This window comes from Arachis ipaensis, chromosome B3 (assembly GCF_059453495.1).
Source record: "Arachis ipaensis isolate K30076 ecotype BB chromosome B3, ASM5945349v1, whole genome shotgun sequence".
NCBI classification, from domain to species: Eukaryota; Viridiplantae; Streptophyta; class Magnoliopsida; order Fabales; family Fabaceae; genus Arachis; species Arachis ipaensis.
The window spans coordinates 44,556,059-44,581,071 of NC_142438.1; the positions used below are offsets into that span (position 1 = coordinate 44,556,059).

General features: G+C 38.3%; 2 non-coding genes across 2 annotated transcripts; one reads left to right on the plus strand and one right to left on the minus strand.

Annotated features, from left to right (window-relative positions):
* Positions 1-2,465: 2,465 nt before the first annotated feature.
* On the minus strand, positions 2,466-2,569 carry LOC148570467 (small nucleolar RNA R71). Its single transcript, XR_015907906.1, has one exon. It is a non-coding gene; the product is annotated as a small nucleolar RNA R71 (small nucleolar RNA).
* Positions 2,570-14,711: 12,142 nt separating this feature from the next.
* On the plus strand, positions 14,712-14,819 carry LOC148570468 (small nucleolar RNA R71). The gene has a single exon (XR_015880323.1). It is a non-coding gene; the product is annotated as a small nucleolar RNA R71 (small nucleolar RNA).
* Positions 14,820-25,013: the final 10,194 nt, after the last annotated feature.

Here is a 25,013-nt window from a genome sequence, read left to right on the forward strand (position 1 = left end):
AAGAAAAAGCAAGCAGAAAAAGCCAAAAGCTCTTAAAACCAAGAGGCAAGAGAAAAAAGCCAATAACCCTTAAAACCAAAAGGCAAGGGCAAATAAAAAGGATCCCAAGGCTTTGAGCATCAGTGGATAGGAGGGCCTAAAGGAATAAAATCCTGGTCTAAGCGGCTAAACCAAGCTGTCCCTAACCATGTGCTTGTGGCGTGAAGGTGTCAAGTAAAAACTTGAGACTGAGCGGTTAAAGTCAAGGTCCAAAGCAAAAAGAAGATTGTGCTTAAGAACTCTAGACACCTCTAATTGGGGACTTTAGCAAAGCTGAGTCACGATCTAAAAGGTTCACCCAATTATGTGTCTGTGGCATTTATGTATCCGGTGGTAATACTGGAAAACAAAGTGCTTAGGGCCACGGCCAAGACTCATAAAGAAGCTGTGTTCAAGAATTATCACACTGAACTAAGAGAATCAATAACACTATCTGAATTCTAAGTTCCTATAGATGCCAATCACTCTGAGCTTCAATGGATAAAGTGAGATGCCAAAACTGTTCAGAAGCAAAAAGCTACTAGTCCCGCTCATCTAATTAGAATCTGAGCTTCAATCAAAAACTCTGAGATATTATTGCTTCTCAACCTATTAGTCTTCTATTTTATTTGTCTAGTTGCTTGAGGACAAGCAACAGTTTAAGTTTGGTGTTGTGATGAGCGGATATTTTATACGCTTTTTGGGGTTAATTTCATATAGTTTTGAGTATGTTTTAGTTAGTTTTTAGTCTATTTTCATTAGTTTTTAGGAAAAATTCATATTTCTGGACTTTACTATGAGTTGTGTGTTTTTATTTAATTTCAGGTATTTTTCTGGCTAAAATTGAAGGAGCTGAGCAAAAATCTGATTCAGGCTGAAAAAGGACTGCTGATGCTGTTGGATTCTGACCTCCCTGCACTCAAAGTGGATTTTCTGGAGCTACAGAACTCGAAACGGCATGCTTTCAATTGCGTTGGAAGGTAGACATCCAGGGCTTTCCAGCAATATATAATAGGCTATACTTTGCACAAGGATAGATGACGTAAACTGGCGTTCAACGCCAGTTCTCTGCCCAATTCTGGCGTCCAGCGCCAGAAAAGGATCAAAAGCTGGAGTTGAACGCCCAAACTGGCACAAAAACTGGCGTTCAACTCCAAAAATGGCCTCTGCACGTGGATTGCTTAAATCTCAGCCCCAGCACACACCAAGTGGGCCCCAGAAGTGGATCTCTGCATCATCCATCATAGTTTACTCATTTGTTGTAAACCTAGGCTACTCGTTTAGTATTTAAACAACTTTTAGAGACTTATTTTGTATCTCATGATATTTTAGATCTGAACTTTGTACTCTTTGACGGCATGAGTCTCTAAACTCCATTGTTGGGGGTGAGGAGCTCTGCTGTGTCTCGATGAAGTAATGCAAGTATTTCTGTTTTCCATTCAAACACGCTTGTTACTATCTAAGATGTTCATTCGCGCTTAACTGTGATGAAGGTGATGATCCGTGACATTCATCACCTTCCTCAAACCATGAACGTGTGCCTGACAACCACCTCCGTTCTATATCCGATTGAATGAGTGTCTCTTAGATTCCTTAATCAGAATCTCCGTGGTATAAGCTAGAACTGATGGTGGCATTCATGAGAATCCGAAAAGTATAAACCTTGTCTGTGGTATTCCGAGTAGGATTCAATGATCGAATGACTGTGACTAGCTTCAAACTCGCGAGTGCTGGGCGTTAGTGACAGACGCAAAAGGATGAAGAATCCTATTCCAGTATGATCGAGAACCGACAGATGATTAGCCGTGCTGTGACAGAGCATGTGAGCATATTCTTCACTGAGAGGATGGGATGTAGCCATTGACGACGGTGATCCCCTACATACAGCTTGCCATAGGAGGACGTGCGTGCGTGAATTAGAAGACAGAAGAAAGCAGAGATTCAGAAGATAAAGCATCTCCAAAACTCCAACATATTCTCCATTACTGCATAACAAGTAACCTTTAATTTATGCTCTCTTGGTTATTCGCAATTCAACTGATAAACATATTTGACTTCCTGACTAAGATTTACAAGATAACCATAGATTGCTTCAAACCAACAATCTCCGTGGGATTCGACCCTTACTCACGTAAGGTATTACTTGGACGACCTAGTGCACTTGCTGGTTAGTGGTACGAGTTAGGAAAAGTGTGATTCACAATTCGTGCACCAATGGACTTCCATCTGAAGATCCTTTTCAGTTCTTAACTGAATTCTTGCAGATATGTGATACTGTTAAGACTAATGGAGTAGATCTTGAAGTCTACAGGCTCATGCTTTTCCATTTTGCTGTGAGAGACAGAGCTAGAATATGGTTGGACTCTCAACCTAAGGATAGCCTGAACTCTTGGGATAAGCTGGTCAAGGCTTTCTTAGCCAAGTTCTTTCCTCCTCAAAAGCTGAGTAAGCTTAGAGTGGATGTTCAAACTTTCAGACAAAAAGAAGGTGAATCCCTCTATGAAGCTTGGGAGAGATACAAGGAACTGACCAAAAAGTGTTCTTCTGACATACTTTCAGAATGGACCATCCTGGATATATTCTATGATGGTCTGTCTGAATTAGCTAAGATGTCATTGGATACTTCTGCAGGTGTATCCATTCACCTAAAGAAAATGCCTGCAGAAGCTCAAGAACTCATTAACATGGTTGCTAACAACCAGTTCATGTACATTTCTGAGAGGAATCCTGTGAGTAATGGGACGCCTCAGAAGAAGGGAGTTCTTGAAATTGATACTCTGAATGCCATATTGGCCCAGAATAAAATATTGACTCAGCAAGTCAATATGATTTCTCAGAGTCTGAATGGAATGCAAGCTGCATCCAACAGTACTCAAGAGGCATCTTCTGAAGAAGAAGCTTATGATCCTGAGAACCCTACAATAGCAAAGATAAATTACTTAGGTGAACCTCATGGAAACACCTATAACTCATCATGGAAAAATCATCCAAATTTCTCATGGAAGGATCAACAAAAGCCTCAACAAGGCTTTAATAATGGTGGAAGAAACATGTTTAACAATAGTAAACCTTTTCCATCCTCTACTCAGCAACAAACAGAGAATTCTGAACAAAATACTTCTAATTTAGCAAACTTAGTCTCTGATTTGTCCAAGGCCACTTTAAGTTTCATGAATGAAACAAGGTCATCCATTAGAAATTTGGAGGCACAAGTGGGCCAGCTGAGTAAGAAGATCACTGAAACCCCTCCTAGTACTCTCCCAAGCAATACAGAAGAGAATCCAAAGAGAGAGTGCAAGGCCATTGATATAACCATCATGGCCGAATGCAAGGAGGAAGGGAAGGACGTGAATCCCAAGGAGGAAGACCTTATGGGACGTCCAGTGATCAACAAGGAGTTTTTCTTTGAGGAACCAAAGGACTCTGAGGCTCATCTAAAGACCATAGAGATTCCATTGAACCTCTTTATGCCCTTCATGAGCTCTGATGAGTACTCCTCTTCTGAAGAGAATGAAGATGTTACTCAAGAGCAAGTTGCCAAGTTCCTTGGTGCAATCATGAAGCTGAATGCCAATTTATTTGGTAATGAGACTTGGGGAGATGAACCTCCCCTGTTCACCAATGAACTGAATGCATTGGATCAACTGAGATTGTCTCAGAAGATACAGGATCCTGGAAAGTTCCTGATACCTTGTACCATAGGCACCATGACCTTTGAGAAGGCTCTATGTGACCTTGGGTCAGGGATAAACCTCATGCCACTCTCTGTAATGGAGAAACTGGGAATCTTTGAGGTACAAGCTGCTAAAATCTCATTAGAGATGGCAGACAATTCCATAAAACAGGCTTATGGACAAGTACAAGACATATTAGTAAGGGTTGAAGGCCTTTACATCCCTGCTGATCATAATCCTAGATACTGGGAAGGATGAAGATGAATCCATCATTCTTGGAAGACCCTTCCTAGCCACAGCAAGAGCTGTGATTGATGTTAACAGAGGTGAACTAGTCCTTCAATTGAATGAGGACTCCCTTGAGTTTAAAACTCAAGGACATCCTTCTGTAAACATGGAAAAGAGGCACAGTAAGCTTCCCTCAAAACAGAGTCAACCAGAGCCCCCACAGTCAAACTCTAAGTTTGGTGTTGGGAGGCCACAACCAAATTCTAAGTTTGGTGTTGAACTCCCATATCCAAACTCTAAGTTTGGTGTTGGGGAGTCTCAACAATGCTCTGAACATCTGTGAGGCTCCATGAGAGCCCACTGTCAAGCTATTGACATTAAAGAAGCGCTTGTTGGGAGGCAACCCAATTTTTATTTAATTATATTTTTATTAGTTATATGTCTTTAGAGGTTCATGATCATGTAGAGTCACAAAATAAATATAAAAATTGAAAACGGAATCAAAAATAGCAGAAGAAAAATCACACCCTGGAGGAGGATCTTACTGGCGTTTAAACGCCAGTAAGGAGCATCTGTCTGGCGTTCAGACGCCAGAAATGCACAGTGAAGAAGAGCTGGCGCTGAACGCCAGAAACAAGCATCTGGCTGGCGTTCAACGCCAGAAATATGCTGCATCTGGGCGCTGAACGCCCAGAACAAGCATCAATTCGGCGTTTAAACGCCAGAATTGCATGCAAAGGCATTTTACATGCCTAATGGGTGCAGGGATGCAAATCCTTGACACCTCAGGATCTGTGGACCCCACAGGATCAACTCAGCATCTGTGGACCCCACAGGATTCCCACCTACCACCACTCACTCTCTTCCCTCTTCTCAATGTTCATCCTCTCTTCCCAATAAATACTCTTCCCCAAAACTCTTCACCAATCACCTCAATCTCTCTTCCCTATCACCACTTCACCACTCACATCCATCCACTCTTCCTCATAAACCTACCTCATAAACTCCACCTACCTTCAAAATTCAAAATCAATTTCCCACCCAAAACCCACCCTCATGGCCGAACCTTACCCCCCTCCCTTTCCTATATAAAGCCCTCCATTCTTCCTCATTTTCCCACAACACAACCTTCTCTTCTCTTCTTGGCTGAATACACCTCTCCCTCCTCTCCTCCATATTTTCTTCTTCTTCTCCTACTATTCTTTCTTCTTTTGCTTGATGGCGAGCAATATTCTAAGTTTGGTGTGGTAAAAGCATAAGCTTTTTGTTTTTCCATTACCATTGATGGCACCTAAGACCGGAGAATCCTCTAGAAAAGGGAAAGGGAAGACAAAAGCATCCACCTCCGAGTCATGGGAAATGGAAAGGTTCATCTCCAAAGCCCATCAAGACCACTTCTATGATGTTGTGGCCAAGAAGAAGGTGACCCCCGAGGTCCCTTTCAAGCTCAAGAGAAATGAGTATCCGGAGATCCGACATGAAATCCAAAGAAAAGGTTGAGAAGTTCTAACAAACCCCATCCAACAAGTCGGCATCCTAATGGTTCAAGAGTTCTATGCCAATGCATGGATCACTAGGAACCATGATCAAAGTAAGAACCCGAACCCAAAGAATTATCTCACCATGGTTCAGGGGAAATACTTAGATTTTAGTTCGGAAAACGTGAGGTTGGCGTTTAACTTGCCCATGATGCAAGGAGATGCACGCCCCTACACTAGAAGGGTCAACTTTGATCAAAGGTTGAACCAAGTCCTCATGGACATATGTGTGGAAGGAGCTCAATGGAAGATTGACTCCAAAGGCAAGCCGGTACAACTAAGAAGACTGGACCTCAAGCCTGTGGCTAGAGGATGGTTAGAGTTCATCCAACGCTCCATCATCCCCACTAGCAACCGATCTGAAGTTACTGTGGATCGGGCCATCATGATTCATAGCATCATGATTGGAGAGGAAGTAGAAGTTCATGAAGTCATCTCCCTTGAACTCTACAAAATAGCCGAAAAGTCTTCCCCTATGGCAAGGCTAGCTTTCCCTCATCTTATTTGCTATCTATGTTACTCAGCTGGAGCTTTCATAGAAGGAGACATTCCCATTGAGGAAGAGAAGCCCATCACTAAGAAAAGGATGGAGCAAGTAAGAGAGCCCATTCATAGATCTCAAGAGACGCTTGAAGCTCTTCACCATGAGATCCCGGAGATGCCTCAAATGCATTTTCCTCCACAAAACTTTTGGGAGCAAATCAACACCTCTCTAGGAGAATTAAGTTCCAACATGGGACAATTAAGGGTGGAACATCAAGAGCACTCCATCATCCTTCATGAAATTAGAGAAGATCAAAGAGCAATGAGGGAGGAGCAACAAAGACAAGGAAGAGACATAGAAGAGCTCAAGGACATCATTGGTTCCTCAAGAAGGAAGCGCCACCATCACTAAGGTGGATTCATTCCTTGTTCTTAAATTCTCTGTTTTTCGTTTTCTTTATGTTAAGTGCTTATCTATGTTTGTGTCTTCATTACATGATCATTAGTATTTAGTAACCATGTCTTAAAGTTATGAATGTCCTATGAATCCATCACCTCTCTTAAATGAAAACTGTTTTAATTCAAAAGAACAAGAAGTACATGAGTTTCGAATTTATCCTTGAACTTAGTTTAATTATATTGATGTGGTGACAATGCTTCTTATTTTCTGAATGAATGCCTGAACAGTGCATATGTCTTTTGAAGTTGTTGTTCATGAATGTTAAATATGTTGGCTCTTGAAAGAATGATGACAAGGAGACATGTTATTTGATAATCTGAAAAATCATAAAAATGATTCTTGAAGCAAGAAAAAGTAGTGAATACAAAAGCTTGCAAAAAAAAAAGAAAGAAATGGCGAAAAAAAATAAAATAAAATAAAAAGCAAAGAAAAAGCAAGCAGAAAAAGCCAAAAGCTCTTAAATCTAAAAGGCAAGAGCAAAAAGCCAATAACCCTTAAAACCAAAAGGCAAGGGTAAATAAAAAGGATCCCAAGGCTTTGAGCATCAGTGGATAGGAGGGCCTAAAGGAATAAAATCCTGGCCTAAGCAGCTAAACCAAGCTGTCCCTAACCATGTGCTTGTAGCGTGAAGGTATCAAGTGAAAACTTGAGACTGAGCGGTTAAAGTCAAAGTCCAAAGCAAAAGAAGAGTGTGCTTAAGAACCCTGGACACCTCTAATTGGGGACTTTAGCAAAGCTGAGTCACAATCTGAAAAGGTTCACCCAATTATGTGTCTGTGGCATTTATGTATCCGGTGGTAATACTGGAAAACAAAGTGCTTAGGGCCACGGCCAAGACTCATAAAGTAGCTGTGTTCAAGAATCAACATACTGAACTAGGAGAATCAATAACACTATCTGAACTCTGAGTTCCTATAGATGCCAATCATTCTGAACCTCAATGGATAAAGTGAGATGCCAAAACTATTCAAGAGGCAAAAAGCTACAAGTCCCGCTCATCTGATTGGAGCTTTGTTTTATTGATAGTTTGGAATTTATAGTATATTCTCTTCTTTTTATCCTATTTGATTTTCAGTTGCTTGGGGACAAGCAATAATTTAAGTTTGGTGTTGTGATGAGCGGATAATTTATACGCTTTTTGGCATTATTTTTAGTATATTTTTTGTAGAATCTAGTTACTTTTAGGGATATTTTTATTAGTTTTTATGTTAAATTCACATTTCTGGACTTTACTATGAGTTTGTGTGTTTTTCTGTGATTTTAGGTATTTTCTGGCTGAAATTGAGGGACTTGAGCAAAAATCAGATTCAGAGGTTGAAGAAGGACTGCTGATGCTGTTGGATTCTACCCTCCCTGCACTCAAAGTGGATTTTCTGGAGCTACAGAACTCAAAATGGCGCGCTTCTAATTGCGCTTTCCAGAAATATATAATAGTCCATACTTTGACCGAGTTTAGACGACGCAAATGGGCGTTGAACGCCAGTTCTACGCTGCAGTCTGGAGTTAAACGCCAGAAACACGTCACAAGCCAGAGTTGAACGCCAGAAATACGTTACAAACTGGCGTTCAACTCCAAGAATGACCTCTCCACGTGTAAACTTCAAGCTCAGCCCAAGCACACACCAAGTGGGCCCCAGAAGTGGATTTATGCATCAATTACTTACTTCTGTAAACCCTAGTAGCTAGTTTAGTATAAATAGGACTTTTTACTATTGTATTTTCATCTTATGATTTTGAGTTCATCTTCGGATCATATTGATCACGTTTTGGGGGCTGGCCATTCGGCCATGCCTGAACCTTTCAGTTATGTATTTTTAACGGTAGAGTTTCTACACTCCATAGATTAAGGTGTGGAGCTCTGCTGTTCCTCAAAGATTAATGCAAAGTACTACTGTTTTTCTATTCAATTCAACGTATTCCGCTTCTAAGATATTCATTCGCACTTCAATATGAATGTGATGAACGTGACAATCATCATCATTCCCCCACGAACGCGTGCCTGACAACTACTTCCGTTCCACCTTAGATTGAATGAGTATCTCTTGGATCTCTTAATCAGAATCTTCGTGGTATAAGCTAGATTGATGGCAGCATTCATGAGAGTTCAGAAAGTCTAAACCTTGTCTGTGGTATTCCGAGTAGGACTCTGGGATTGAATGACTGTGACGAACTTCAAACTCGCGAGTGCTGGGCGTAGTGACAGACGCAAAAGGAGGGTGAATCATATTCCAGTATGATCGAGAACCTCAGATGATTAGCCATGCAGTGACAGCGCATCGGACCATTTTCACAAGAGGATGGGATGTAGCCATTGACAACGGTGATGCCTCCAGATGATTAGCCATGCAGTGACAGCGCATCGGACCATTTTCACAGAGAGGATGAAAAGTAGCTGGTGCGCAGAAATTGTGATTACACTTTGATTATGTAGAATTCATTGCTCTTTCTTTCCCTGGCAATGACGCCAAAAACATGATGCCAATACCATGGTTCACAACTTCGCACAACTAACCAGCAAGTGCACTGGGTCGTCCAAGTAATACCTTACGTGAGTAAGGGTCGAATCCCACGGAGATTGTTGGTATGAAGCAAGCTATAGTCACCTTGTAAATCTCAGTCAGGCAGATATAAAATAGTAATGGGGTTTTCGAAAATAATACTAAAATAAGGATAGAAGCACTTATGTAATTCATTGGTTAGAATTTCAGATAAGCGTGTAGATATGCTTTCATTCCTCTGAACCTCTGCTTTCCTGCTATCTTCATCCAATCAATCTTACTCCTTTCTATGGCTAGCTTTATGTAAGGATGTCACCGGTGCCAATGGCTACTTTCGATCTCTCTCGGGAAAATGATCAAAATGCTCTGTCACAGCACGGCTAATCGTCTGGAGGCATCACCTTTGTCGTTGGTTGCATCCTATTCCTCCCTGTGAAAATGGTCCGATGCGCTATCACTGCATGGCTAATCATCTGAAGGTTCTCGATCATACTGGAATAGGATTTACTATCCTTTTGCGTCTGTCACTACGCCCAGCACTCGCGAGTTTGAAGCTCGTCACAGTCATTCAATCCCAGAATCCTACTCGGAATACCATGGACAAGGTTTAGACTTTTCGGATTCTCATGAATGCCGCCATCAATCTAGCTTATACCACGAAGATCCCAATATCTCGGACTCGATCCCCTGTATTAGTAATCTAAGAGATACTCGTTCAATCGAAGGTAGAACGGGAGTGGTTGTCAGGCACGCGTTCATAGGGAATGATGATGATTGTCACGTTCATCACATTCAGGTTGAAGTGTGAATGAATATCTTAGAAGTGGAATAAGTTGAATTGAATAGAAAACAGTAGTACTTTGCATTAATCTTTGAGGAACAGCAGAGCTCCACACCTTAATCTATGGAGTGTAGAAACTCTACCGTTAAAAATACATAAGTGAAAGGTCCAGGCATGGCCGAATGGCCAGCCCCTCTGATCTAAGAACCAGGCGTCCAAAGATGAACAATGGATTAAAACTGAGACCAAAGATGTCTAATACAATAGTAAAAGGTCCTATTTATAATAAACTAGCTACTAGGGTTTAAAGAAGTAAGTAATTGATGCATAAATCCACTTCCGGGGCCCACTTGGTGTGTGCTTGGGCTGAGCTTGAATGTTGCACGTGTAGAGGTCCTTCTTGGAGTTGAGCGCCAGCTTTTGTGCCAGTTTGGGCGTTGAACTCCACTTTGCAGCTTGTTTCTGGCGCTGGACGCCAGAATTGGCCAGAGAACTGGCGTTGAACACCAGTTTGCGTCATCTAAACTTGGACAAAGTATGGACTATTATATATTGCTGGAAAGCCCTGGATGTCTACTTTCTAATGCAATTGGAAGCACGCCATTTTGAGTTCTGTAGCTCCAGAAAATCCATTTTGAGTGCAGAAAAGTCAGAATCCAACAGCATCAGCAGTCCTTCTTCAACCTCTGAATCTGATTTTTGCTCAAGTCCCTCAATTTCAATCAGAAAATACCTGAAATCACAAAAAAACACACAAACTCATAGTAAAGTCCAGAAATGTGAATTTAACATAAAAACTAATGAAAACATCCCTAAAAGTAACTAGATTCTACTAAAAACATACTAAAAACAATGCCAAAAAGCGTATAAATTATCCGCTCATCACAATACCAAACTTAAATTGTTGCTTGTCCCCAAGAAACTAAAAATCAAATAGGATAAAAAGAAGAGAATATACTATAAATTCCAAACTATCAATGAAACATAGCTTCAATCAGATGAGCGGGACTTGTAGCTTTTTGCCTCTTGAATAGTTTTGGCATCTCACTTTATCCATTGAAGTTCAGAATGATTGGCATCTATAGGAACTCAGAGTTCAGATAGTGTTATTGATTCTCCTAGTTCAGTATGATGATTCTTGAACACAGCTATTTTATGAGTCTTGGCCGTGGCCCTAAGCACTTTGTTTTCCAGTATTACCACCGGATACATAAATGCCACAGATACATAATTGGGTGAACCTTTTTCAGATTGTGACTCAGCTTTGCTAAAAGTCCCTAATTAGAGGTGTCCAGGGTTCTTAAGCACACTCTTTTTTTGCTTTGGACCTTTGACTTTAACCGCTCAGTCTCAAGTTTTCACTTGACACCGATACGCCACAAGCACATGGTTACGGACAGCTTGGTTTAGCCGCTTAGACCAGGATTTTATTCCTTTAGGCCCTCCTATCCACTGATGCTCAAAGCCTTGGGATCCTTTTTATTTGCCCTTGCCTTTTGGTTTTAAGGGTTATTGGCTTTTTTGCTCTTGCCTCTTGGTTTTAAGAGCTTTTGGCTTTTTCTGCTTGCTTTTTCTTTTTTTTTTCTTCTATATATATATATATTTTTTTTTTCGCCTATTTTTTTTTCTGCAAGCTTTGTTCTTTGCTGCTTTTTCTTGCTTCAAGAATCATTTTTATGATTTTTCAGATTATCAAATAACATGTCTCCTAGTCATTATTCTTTCAAGAGCCAACATATTTAACATTCTTAAACAACAACTTCAAAAGACATATGCACTGTTCAAGCATACATTCAGAAAACAAGAAGCATTGTCACCACATCAATATAATTAAGCTAAGTTCAAGGATAAATAAGAAACTCATGTACTTCTTGTTCTTTTGAATTAAAACATTTTTCATTTAAGAGAGGTGATGGATTCATAGGACATTCATAACTTTAAGACAAAGTTACTAACTACTAATGATCATGTAATGAAGACACAAACATAGATAAGCACATAACATAGAAAACGAAAAACAGAAGAAATAAGAACAAGGAATGAATCCACCTTAGTGATGGTGGCGTTTCCTTCTTGAGGAACCAATGATGTCCTTGAGCTCTTCTATGTCTCTTCCTTGTCTTTGTTGCTTCTCCCTCATTGCTTTTTGATCTTCTCTTATTTCATGAAGGATGATGGAGTGCTCTTGATGTTCCACCCTTAGTTGTCCCATGTTGGAACTTAATTCTCCTAGGTAGGTGTTGATTTGCTCCCAAAAGTTCTATGGAGGAAAGTGCATCCCCTGAGGTATCTCAGGGATATCTTGATGATGAGCTTCTTCATGTGCCTGTTGAGATCCATGAATGTGCTTTCTTATTTGCTCCATCCTTTTCTTAGTGATGGGCTTTGTGAGATGAATCTTTCCATCTCCCATGGCTCAGAGGTGGAAGCAATTGCCTTCCCTTTCCTCTTTCTTGAGGTTTCTCTGGCCTTAGGTGCCATTAATGGTTATGGAAAAACAAAAAAGCTATGCTTTTACCACACCAAACTTAGAATATTGCTCACCCTCGAGCAAAAGAAGAAAGAATAGAAGAAGAAGAAGAAGAAGAAATGGAGGAGATGGATGGATGTGTGTATTCGGCCATATGGGTGGGATTGGGTGGGAAAGAGATGTTGAATTTTGAAGGTAGGTGGGTGTATGGGGAAGAGTGGATGGATGTGAGTGGTGAAGTAGTGATGGGGAAGAGTGTTTATTGGGAATAGAGGATGATTGAGAAGAGAGAAGAGAGTTAGTGGAGGTAGGTGGGGATCCTGTGGGGTCCACAGATCCTGAGATGATCCTGTGGGTCCACAGATCCTGAGGTGTTCAAGGATTTACAACATTGCACCAAATTAGGCATGTAAAATGCCCTTGCACATAACTCTGGGCGTTCAGCGCCAGGTTAGTGCCCATTTTGGGCGTTCAACGCCTATTTGTTGCCCATTTCTGGCGTTGAACGCCAGAACCATGCTTGTTCTGAGCGTTCAGCGCCAGCTCCTCTCCAGGGTGCAATCCTGCGTTCAGTGCCCAGATGATGCCCATTTTGGGCGTTCAACGCCCAGATACTGCCCATTTTGGGCGTTCAGCGCCAGAACCATGCTCTGTTCTGGCGTTGAACGCCAGGCAGATGCTTCCTCCAGGGTGTGATTTTTCTTCTGCTGTTTTTGATTCCGTTTTCAATTTTTATATTTATTTTGTGACTCCACATGATCATGAACCTATAAAGACATATAACTAAGAAAAATATAGTTAAATAAAAATTGGGTTGCCTCCCAATAAGCAGTTCTTTTAATGTCAATAGCTTGACAGTGGGCTCTCATGGAGCCTCACAGATGTGCAGAGCTTTGTTGAGACCTCCCAACACCAAACTTAGAGTTTGGATATGGGGGTTTGACACCAAACTTAGAGTTTGGTTGTGGCCTCCCAATACCAAACTTAGAGTTAGGCTGTGGGGGCTTTGTTTGACTCTGCTTTGAGAGAAGCTTTTTATGCTTCCTCTACATGGATGCAGAGAGAGATCCTTGAGTTGTAAACACAAGGTTGTCCTCATTTAATTGAAGGATCAATTCTCCTCTGTCCACATCAATCACAGCTCTTGCTGTGGCTAGGAAGGGTCTTCCTAGGATGATGGATTCATCTTCTTCCTTTCCAGTATCCAGGACTATGAAATCAGCAGGGATGTAAAGGCCTTCAACCTTTACTAACACGTCCTCTACTTGTCCATAAGCCTATTTTCTTGAATTGTCTGCCATCTCTAATGAGATTTTAGCAGCTTGAACCCCATAGATTCCCAGTTTCTCTATTACAGAGAGGGGCATGAGGTTTATTCCTGAACCAAGGTCACACAGAGCCTTAAAGATCATGGTGCCAATGGTACAAGGTATTATGAACTTTCCAGGATCCTGTCTCTTCTGAGGCAATGTCAGTTGATCCAGATCACTTAGTTCATTAGTGAACAAGGGAGGTTCATCTTCCCAAGTTTCAATACCAAATAATTTAGCATTCAGCTTCATGATTGCACCAAGAAACTTGGCAGTTTGCTCTTCAGTAACATCCTCATTCTCTTCAGAAGAGGAATACTCATCAGAGCTCATGAATGGCATAAGGAGGTTCAATAGAATCTCTATGGTCTCTAGATGAGTCTCAGATTCCTTTGGTTCCTCAGAGGGAAACTCCTTATTGATCACTGGACGTTCCAGGAGGTCTTCCCTCTTGGGATTCACGTCCTCTCCTTCCCTTACAGGTTCGGCCATGGTGCTTATGTCAATGGCCTTGCACTCTCCTTTTGGATTCTCTTCTGTATTGCTTGGGAGAGTACTAGGAGGGATTTCAGTGATCCTTTTACTCAGCTGGCCCACTTGTGCTTCCAAATTTCTAATGGAAGACCTTATTTCATTCATGAAACTTACAGTGGCCTTGGACAGATCAGAGACTAAGTTTGCTAAGCTAGATGGATTCTGCTCAAAATTCTCTATCTGTTGCTGAGTGGATGATGGAAAAGGCTTGCTATTGCTAAACCTGTTTCTTCCACCATTATTAAAGCCTTGTTGAGGCTTTTGATCCTTCCATGAGAAATTTGGATGATTTCTCCATGATGAGTTATAGGTGTTTCCATAAGGTTCACCTAAGTAATTCACCTCTGCTATTGCAGGGTTCTCAAGATCATAAGCTTCTTCTTCAGAAGATGCCTCTTGAATACTGTTGGATGCAGCTTGCATTTCATTCAGACTCTGAGAAATCATATTGACTTGCTGAGTCAATATTTTATTCTGAGCCAATATGGCATTCAGAGTATCAATCTCAAGAACTCCCTTCTTCATAGGCGTCCCATTATTCACAGGATTCCTTTCAGAAGTGTACATGAACTGGTTATTTGCAACCATGTCAATGAGTTCTTGAGCTTCTGCAGGCATTTTCTTTAGGTGAATGGATCCACCTGCAGAGGTATCCAATGACATCTTAGATAATTCAGACAGACCATCATAGAATATATCCAGGATGGTCCATTCTAAAAGCATGTCAGAAGGACACTTTTTGGTCAGTCCTTTGTATCTCTCCCAAGCTTCATAGAGGGATTCACCTTCTTTCTGTCTGAAGGTTTGAACATCCACTCTAAGCTTGCTCAGCTTTTGAGGAGGAAAGAACTTGGCTAGAAAGCCTTGACCAGCTTATCCCAAGAGTTCAGGCTATCCTTAGGTTGAGAGTCCAACCATACTCTAGCTCTGTCTCTTACAGCAAAAGGGAAAAGCATGAGCCTGTAGACTTCAGGATCTACTCCATTAGTCTTAACAGTATCACATATCTGCAAGAATTTAGTTAAGAACTGAAAAGGGTCTTCAGATGGAAGTCCATGAAACTTGCAGTTCTGCTGCATTAGAGAAACTAATTGAGGTTTCAGCTCAAAGTTGTTTGCTCCAATGGCAGGAATGGAGATGCTTCTTCCATGTAAATTGGAATTAGGTGCAGTAAAGTCACCAAGCATTCTCCTTGCATTATTGTTGTTGGGTTCGGCTGCCATCTCCTTTATTTGTTCGAAATTTTCAATAAGGTTTTCTCTGGATTGTTGTAATTTAGCTTCTCTTAGTTTCTTCTTCAGAGTCCTTTCAGGTTCTGGATCAGCTTCAACAAGAATGCCTTTTTCTTTGTCCCTGCTCATAAGAAAGAGAAGAGAAAAAGAAAAGAAGAAGAATCCTCTATGTCACAGTAAAGAGGTTCCTTATTGTTAGTAGAAGAAGAAAAGGAATAGGGGTGAAGAAGAATGAAGAATCCAAACACAAAGGTGATGATAGGAGCAGAGATGTGAGGTGAAGAGAAGTGTTAGTAGATGAATAAATAAATAGAATGAGATGAGAGAGGGAGAGGATTTTCGAAAATAATTTTTTAAAAAGGGTTAGTGATTTTCGAAAATAGTTTTTGAAAAAGGTTAGTAGTTTTTTTTTTCGAAAATTAAAATAAAAAATTAAAATAATTAGTTAATTAAAAAGAAATTTTTAAAAAAGAGGGAGATATTTTCGAAAATTAGAGAGAGAGAGTTAGTTAGGTAGTTTTGAAAAAGATAAGAAACAAACAAAAAGTTAGTTAGTTAGCTGAAACAAATTTTGAAAATCAATTTTGAAAAGATAAGAAGTTAGGAAGTTAGAAAAGATATTTTGAAATCAAATTTTTGAAAAAGATAAGATAAGAAGATATTTTTGAAAAGATATGATTGAAATTAATTTTTTTGAAAAAGATTTGATTTTTAAAATCTCAATTAATGACTTGATTCATAAGAAATCACAAGATATGATTCTAGAACTTAAAGTTTGAATCTTTTTTAACAAGTAAGTAACAAACTTGAAATTTTTGAATCAAAACATTAATTGATGATGTCATTTTCGAAAATTATGTGATAAAGATAAGAAAAAGATTTTTGAAAAACATTTTTATAATTTTCGAAAATAACTAAGAAAAATAAAAAATATTTGATTTTTGAAAAAGATTTTGAAAAAGATGAGATTTTTAAATTGAAAATTTGATTTGACTCATAAAAACAACTAGATTTTTAAAAATTTTTGAAAAAGTCAATCCAAATTTTCAAATTTATGAGAAGAAAAAGGAAAAGATATATATATATATATATATATATATATATATATATTTTTTTTTATTTTATTTTTGAATTTTTATGATGAGAGAGAAAAACAAGAAAAATGATGCAATACATGAAAGTTATGGATCAAAACAATGAATGCATGCAAGAATGCTATGAATGTCAAGATGAACTCCAAGAACACTATGAAGATCATGATGAACATCAAGAACACATTTTTGAAAAATTTTTAATGCAAGGAAAACATGCAAGACACCAAACTTAGAAATCTTTAATGCTTAGGCATTAAGAATTCCAGAATGCATATGAAAAACAAGAAAAGACACAAAACATGCAAATGCAAAGATCAAACAAGAAGACTTACCAAGAACAACTTGAAGATCATGAAGAACACTATGAATGCATGAATTTTCGAAAAAAATCCAAGATGCACATGCAATTGACACCAAACTTATAACATGACTCAAAACTCAAACAAGAAACACAAAAATATTTTTGATTTTTATGATTTTATGATTTTTTTGTATTTTCTTTAATTTTTTTTTCGAAAATCATTTTGAAAAAGAAAAATAAGGATTCCAAAATTTTTAATATGAATTCTAGGAATCTTATGCTCTTTAGTCTAAAGCTCCAATCAAAGGGTCAGGCATGGCTTAATAGCCAGCCAAGCTTCAGTATGTAACAGGTAGATCATGAACAGCAGCAGGTGGATTAGCAACAACTAGCTTGCTCTTGATAACAAATTGGAAGCCTCAGTCCAAATGAATTTAGACATGGCTTTACAGCCAGCCAGGCTTCACATGCTTCATGAAACACTAGAATTCATTCTTAAAAATTTTGAATAAAATTATAAAATTTTTGAAAACATTTTTATTTTAAAATTTTTTTTCGAAAACAAAGGAGAAAATTTTGAAAGATTTTTGAAAAATTTTTGAAAATAAAACAAAAAGAAAATTACCTAATCTGAGCAACAAGATGAACCGTCAGTTGTCCAAACTCGAACAATCTCCGGCAACGGCGCCAAAAACTTGGTGCGCAGAAATTGTGATTACACTTTGATTATGTAGAATTCATTGCTCTTTCTTTCCCTGGCAATGACGCCAAAAACATGATGCCAATACCATGGTTCACAACTTCGCACAACTAACCAGCAAGTGCACTGGGTCGTCCAAGTAATACCTTACGTGAGTAAGGGTCGAATCCCACGGAGATTGTTGGTATGAAGCAAGCTATAGTCACCTTGTAAATCTCAGTCAGGCAGATATAAAATAGTAATGGGGTTTTCAAAAATAATACTAAAATAAGGATAGAAGCACTTATGTAATTCATTGGTTAGAATTTCAGATAAGCGTGTAGAGATGCTTTTGTTCCTCTGAACCTCTGCTTTCCTGCTATCTTCATCCAATCAATCTTACTCCTTTCTATGGCTAGCTTTATGTAAGGATGTCACCGGTGCCAATGGCTACTTTCGATCTCTCTCGGGAAAATGATCCAAATGCTCTGTCACAGCACGGCTAATTGTCTGGAGGCATCACCTTTGTCGTTGGTTGCATCCTATTCCTCCCTGTGAAAATGGTCCGATGCGCTGTCACTGCATGGCTAATCATCTGGAGGTTCTCGATCATACTGGAATAGAATTTACTATCCTTTTGCGTCTGTCACTACGCCCAGCACTCGCGAGTTTGAAGCTCGTCACAGTCATTCAATCCCAGAATCCTACTCGGAATACCACGGACAAGGTTTAGACTTTCCGGATTCTCATGAATGCCTCCATCAATCTAGCTTATACCACGAAGATCCCAATATCTCGGACTCGGTCCCCTGTATTAGTAATCTAAGAGATACTCGTTCAATCGAAGGTAGAACGGGAGTGGTTGTCAGGCACGCGTTCATAGGAAATGATGATGATTGTCACGTTCATCACATTCAGGTTGAAGTGCGAATGAATATCTTAGAAGTGGAATAAGTTGAATTGAATAGAAAACAGTAGTACTTTGCATTAATCTTTGAGGAACAGCAGAGCTCCACACCTTAATCTATGGAGTGTAGAAACTCTACCATTAAAAATACATAAGTGAAAGGTCCAGGCATGGCCGAATGGGCAGCCCCTCTGATCTAAGAACCAGGCATCCAAATATGAACAATGGATTAAAACTGAGACCAAAGATGTCTAATACAATAGTAAAAGGTCCTATTTATAATAAACTAGCTACTAGGGTTTACAGAAGTAAGTAATTGATGCATAAATCCACTTCCGGGGCCCACTTGGTGTGTGCTTGGGCTGAGCTTGAATGTTGCACGTGTAGAGGTCCTTCTTGGAGTTGAACGCCAGCTTTTGTGCCAGTTTGGGCGTTGAACTCCACTTTGCAGCTTGTTTCTGGCGCTGGACGCCAGAATTGGGCAAAGAACTGGCGTTGAACGCCAGTTTGCATCGTATAAACTTGAGAAACGTATAGACTATTATATATTGCTGGAAAGCCCTGGATGTCTACTTTCCAATGCAATTGGAAGCATGCCATTTCGAGTTCTGTAGCTCCAGAAAATCCATTTTGAGTGCAGGGAGGTCAGAATCCAACAACATCAGCAGTTCTTCTTCAACCTCTGGTTCTGATTTTTGCTCAAGTCCCTCAACTTCAGTCAGAAAATACCTAAAATCACAGAAAAACACACAACCTCATAGTAAAGTCCAGAAATGTGAATTTAACATAAAAACTAATGAAAACATCCCTAAAAGTAACTAGATTCTACTAAAAACATACTAAAAACAATGCCAAAAAGCGTATAAATTATCCGCTCATCAGTAGCCATTGACAACGGTGATGCCCTTACATAAAGCCAGCCATAGAAAGGAGTAGGACTGATTGGATGAAGACAGCAGGAAAGCAGAAGTTCAGAGGGACGAAAGCATCTCTATACGCTTATCTGAAATTCCCACCAGTAAATTACATAAGTATTTCTATCTTTATCTTCTATTTAATTATTATTTATTTTCAAAAACTTCATAACCATTTGATATCAGCCTGACTGAGATCTACAAGGTGACCATAGCTTGCTTCATGCCAACAATCTCCGTGGGATCGACCCTTACTCACGTAAGGTTTTATTACTTGGACGACCCAGTGCACTTGCTGGTTAGTTGTATCGAAGTTGTGAATGAAAAACGATTTATGAAGACGTGCGTACAGAGTTTTTGGTGCCGTTGCCTGAGATTACAATTTCGTGCACCAGCTACCCAACATATAGCACCCAAGGAGGGATGAAGATGCTGATGTGGAACTGTCGGGGTTTGAGGAACCCCCTGACAGTTCACAACATCCAAGGGATCACAATATCCCATTCTCCTGAAGCATTGTTTCTATGTGAAACTAAAAACAATACTTTGACAATGGAGAGGGTTGTTAGGAGGGCAGGTTTTACAAATTGTTTCACGGTGAATCCGGTAGGTCAGGCAGGAGGCATGCAGTCGCATGGAAGAAAGGCATTAATTTGCAAGTTATTGAGCAAGAAAATTTCTTTATTCACTTCAAGTGTCACCATGTAAAATCTAATCAACAATGGGATGCAATTCGGGTTTATTTAGCCACAGAAGAAATAAGAAGAAGAGAATAATTCGAAATAATACTATAAAGAGTTCAGATTGAGGACAAAAAGATGGTTGTGATAGAGGACTTTAATGCAATCAAATTCCATCATGAAAAGAAAGGTGGTTGAAACAAGGCAGAATCCTCAATTCAAGAATTTAATGACTTTATAAATGAGGGTGAGTTGGTGGATATGGGCTTCGAAGGAGGAAAATTCACTTGGAGCAACCGTCAATTTGGAGGTAACCTGATACAGGAGAGACTGGATAGGGTGCTAGTCACTAATGAGTGGAGAGTGGCTTGGCCGAATGCATTCGTGACACATTTAGATTGCATTGGGTCATACCACAAACCAATTTTGTTAAGTGACGATCGACAATAGAGGAGATTTAAGAGAAGATTCCACTTCCAAGAAAGATGGTGTGAAAAGGAGGAGGTGGTGGCATTAATTAAGGAGGCATGGAAAATAGAAATCTTTGGATCTCCAATGTTTAAGTTGGCTGGAAAGCTGAAAAACTGCAGGAATTGGCTAGTGGACTGTCAAAGGAACTCCCCCACTAATTCCCAAGTCCGAATTTCATACATTAAGGAAAGACTGGTTGCTGAATACGAAAAAGAAAGCCATGTTAATCCCATAGAGATTCAGATATTGGAAGCAGAACTTGAAGAGGCTGTGGAGTATAAGGAATGGTATTGGAGGGAAAATCTAGGATTCAATGGCTAAATTGGAAAGATAGGAACACTAAATTCTTCTACTCTAAATTCAAATCAAGATCAAAGAGGAATATGGTGTGTGTTATGGAGGATGAAGAAGGAAATTCAGCAACAGACCCGGACGAAATTGCTCAAATCGCAGAGAATTACTTTGTGAATCTTTTTGCCTTTAATAACCCGGCTGATCCGGAAGAGGAGATTCAACATGTTCCTCTAAAAATCGATGCAGCCACAAACAAAAGTTTGATCGGGACAGTTTCGGATACGGAAATCAAGTCAGTATTTTTCTCTATTAACCCCTTTTCAGCTCTTGGGGATGACGGATTTACAGCTAAATTCTTTCAATACTTTTGGGGGACAATTAAGGATGATGTGATCAGAGCGGTCTGATTTTTTTTCTTGGAGGTAAAATTTTGGAAGCTTTTAATCACACTCATATCTGCCTTATTCCCAAAGTTGATAATGCTAGCTCTATGAAGCATATTCGGCCTATAAGTCTTAGTAGTGTTTTTTACAAAATTATCTCTAAGATCTTAGTACACCGAATGCAAACAGTCATGAATAGAGTGATTAGTGACAATCAAAGTGCTTTTGTTAAAGGGAGGCTAATTAGTGATAATGTTCTTATTGCTCATGAGTTTATGCATTTCCTAAAAAATAAGAGATATGGTGACTGTGACCTAGCTCTAAAGCTCGATATGAGTAAGGCTTATGATAGAGTCAAATGGTCTTTTGTTTGGGCAATGATGAAAAAGTTGGGTTTTTGCGATAAATAGCTGGATTGGATGAAGGAATGTGTGACGACAGTTTCTTACTCTGTTACTGTGGATGGTCAACCATGTGGTTATTTTAAACCATGTAAAGGGTTGCGTCAACACGATCCTCTTTCTCCCTACCTATTTCTATTTTGTGCAGAGGGTCTCTCCCATCTACTCCATAGAGGAGAACAGAGACTAGATCTTTCTGGTTTGAGACTGAATCACAGATGCCCCAGAATTACCCATCTAATTTTTACAGATGATTCAATTTTATTTAGTAAAGCTACAGAAGGAGACTGCCAAGGCTTATTAAGTATCTTACAGACCTACGAGGGTATAAGTGGCCAAGTGGTTAATCTAGAAAAGTCATCTGTTTTCTTCAGCAGAAATACACTGCTTCAAACCCGAGACCAATTGTCTAATCTTCTTATGGTTCCGCATATTGGAAATCAAAATAAGTATTTGGGGTTACCGTCAGTTATTCAGAGGTCCAAGAGAGCTACTTTCAACTATATTAAAGACAAAGTCTGTCAGAAACTCCAACCATGGAAACGAGCCCTACTTTCTCCTAGTGATAGAGAGATTTTGATAAAGGCAATAGCTACAACAACTCCCATTTATACTCTGAGTTGTTTTTGATTGCCTGATGCGTTACTAGAGGAGTTACAGTGCACTATCTTACAGTTTTGGTAGGGACAAAAAATAGAGAGCGAAAGATGCAATGGATAAGTTGGCAGATTATATGTAGACCCAAAAATCAAGGAGGACTAAATTTCAAAGACCTAAAGGCTTTCAACCTTGCAATGCTTGCAAAACAAGGCTGGAGGCTAATTACTAAACCAAATTCACTGCTTAATAAAGTCTACAGGAGCAAATACTACAGGTTTACAAGTTTCCTGAGAGCAGAGACAGGGAATAACCCATCATGGGACTAGAGGAGTGTCTTGGAAGGCAGGAAAGTCCTGGAAAAAGGACTAATCTGAAAAATTGGTAGAAAAAATATGGTGAACATTCATACAGATTCATGGGTCAATAACTACACTGTAATTATGCCTATTTCTAACCAAAACACTGATAGAATTTCTCAGTGGATCTCAGAACTAATTTTGCCTAACAAAATTTGGGACCAGGTTAAAATAGCAAAATTTTTTCAATCAGAAATCACTGAAGCAATCATCAATACTCCTATCTGTGAAGGCGATGATAAACTAACCTGGATGCGGACCAACAACGGCAAATATTCTGTAGTGTCAGGTTAACAAGTAGCATTCCTCTTCTACCACCCTCGTGCAGAGTTCCTCCCTGGTCGATGCAAGTAGCAAGAGCTTTGGATGAACATATGGAAGATGAAAAGCCGACCTAGAGTAAAAAGTTTTATCTGGAAGATGACTCATAAAGGCTTACCAGTCAACCAAAATATGCATTCCAGAATTGCTTCTTCTAATCCGAAGTGTATTTGCTGCCAAACGAAAGAAGAATCAGTGGATCATTGCATTTTTTACTGTCCGGACTCAGTGGAAGCATGGAGGCTTGCAGAGCTTGAAGTTCCTGCACAACAAACAAAACCATGAGAGCGATGACTAGAGTTCATGCAAGCAACCAGACATAGAAGCCACAACTATTCAAATGATGTAGAGCTGGCAGCGAACCTGTGTTGGCAGATCTGGAAAGCAAGGAATGAATTGGTCTTCAATAAAGAACCAAGGACGCCTTGGATATGTGTTGAAGCGGCTCGCCAATCCATGCAGAGGAGATGAAGAAGATGAACTTGGCATGGTGTTCTTCGCGAGAGAGAGGAGAACGGAATTTCTACTGAAAAATTAGGAAAGTTACTTAACCAATCAATGTAATTCAATTACATCATAGTCTTTGTTGGATCTTTTCTAAATTTGTCCTCTGTGTGTAGTCTCTAGTGGACCATTCATTTCATTTAATTACCTTAATAAAATATTTTCTTTGAAAAAAAAAGCTATTTTTTTTTGCATATATCCGTCTTATTAGTATATGGAAAATTGGGAACGCTAGAAAACATATTTTTAGTAGAAAGAATGAGAGGCCAAGAAGCAATAACTCGAATGGCATAGTCTCCCCATATTTAATTAAGAGGTTGCGGGTTCGAGTCTCCATATCTTCGGTAAAAAAAAGAGTAGAAAGAACGAGAGATCATTAGCATTATTATTTTTTTTAAGAAACATTAGCATTAATTTAATTATAAGAAAAATATAAAGAAAAAAAATTGACTATTAATTTGATATCTGAAAAATTTAGTCGTTGAAATTTTTTTTAAAAGATGTTATTGACAAAATAGTCCCTAAATGATTTGAAAATATGATAAAAAAAAATCAATAATTATTATATTTTTTTATAAGTGACAAAAAACTTTTGTATTTAGTAAATGGCTTATCTATTTGATCTGAATTTTTGTGATAACATTTGAATAAATATTTAGAAGGTGCACAAAAAAAATTTGGAGCAAACTTTGATCTCTAGATTTTTTTATTTTTCAAAAAAATATGTCATTCATAATAAAAAAAAAAACTTTTTAAAAAAATTTACTTCACATAAAATTATTAAATTTTAAGGATGAAAAGATTTTATATTTTTAATATTAATTATAAAAATTTGTATCAAAATATTATCTCTAAAATCTTTTTTTAGAATATATATTTAATATTTAATATCTATTTTTTGTCATATTTTTTAATCTTTTGAGAACTTATTTATTATTAATATTTTTTTGAGATTTTTTTGTCAGTGATGTAAATTTTTTAGTATCATTTTAATAATTTACTCTAAAAAAAATTATTGGTCATATAATATTTTTTTAGCATATAATTGTATATATTTCTCATGGAATATATAACATGTTTCTTTAACAATATAACTAGGTATCTTTTAAACTATTTCTTTAGTCAGCTTTTTAATTATTGAAGTGGATATGATCATTTTTTAATTATTTTTTGAATGAGGGTGTAATTTACAAATTACAATATAAAATTAGGTACATATAACTACTGGTCAATATATGTGCTTTAAACAACTTAATGTTATATCTAGTAAAAACATAGAATAATACCTCAAATAATATTTAAGAAATTTTTAATTAAACACTTTAATTCTAATAATTTTTACGTCAAATTTTATTTGAAAAAATAGATAAATTAATATTTATTGTTGTTCAATAAAAACATAACAACCTCCAAAAAAATAAGAATATAGACAAACAATCTAATGAGAAGATTTATTTATCTAATAAAACAAAAATTTTAAAATTAATTTAGTAATTAAAATTTGTTGAAGTTCATAGTATTTGACCTAAAATTTTTATTTGGGATAATATTTTAAAAGGTAACTATTCTGTTAAAAAAATATTTTTCACAAAAAAAAATCTGTTACATATAAATACCTAAAATTTAGTGAAACATGTGTGCTAACCCCCCCCCCCCCCCAAATAGTTTTAAAGACTTTTTCCTCTTAAATTGTAGAATTTATTCTATTAGACATTAGTTATTGATCATTTGATTGTGAGTTTATCATATTAGAATATTTTTCTTGGAAAATAACGAAGAATTAGAAAAGCTTGATTTACAGGTGTCGTCAGACTGCCAGCAAGGAACGAGGGTTCAAGGATTACAGCTCCATTCACATTGTAAGCAATCCAATTCTGACTCA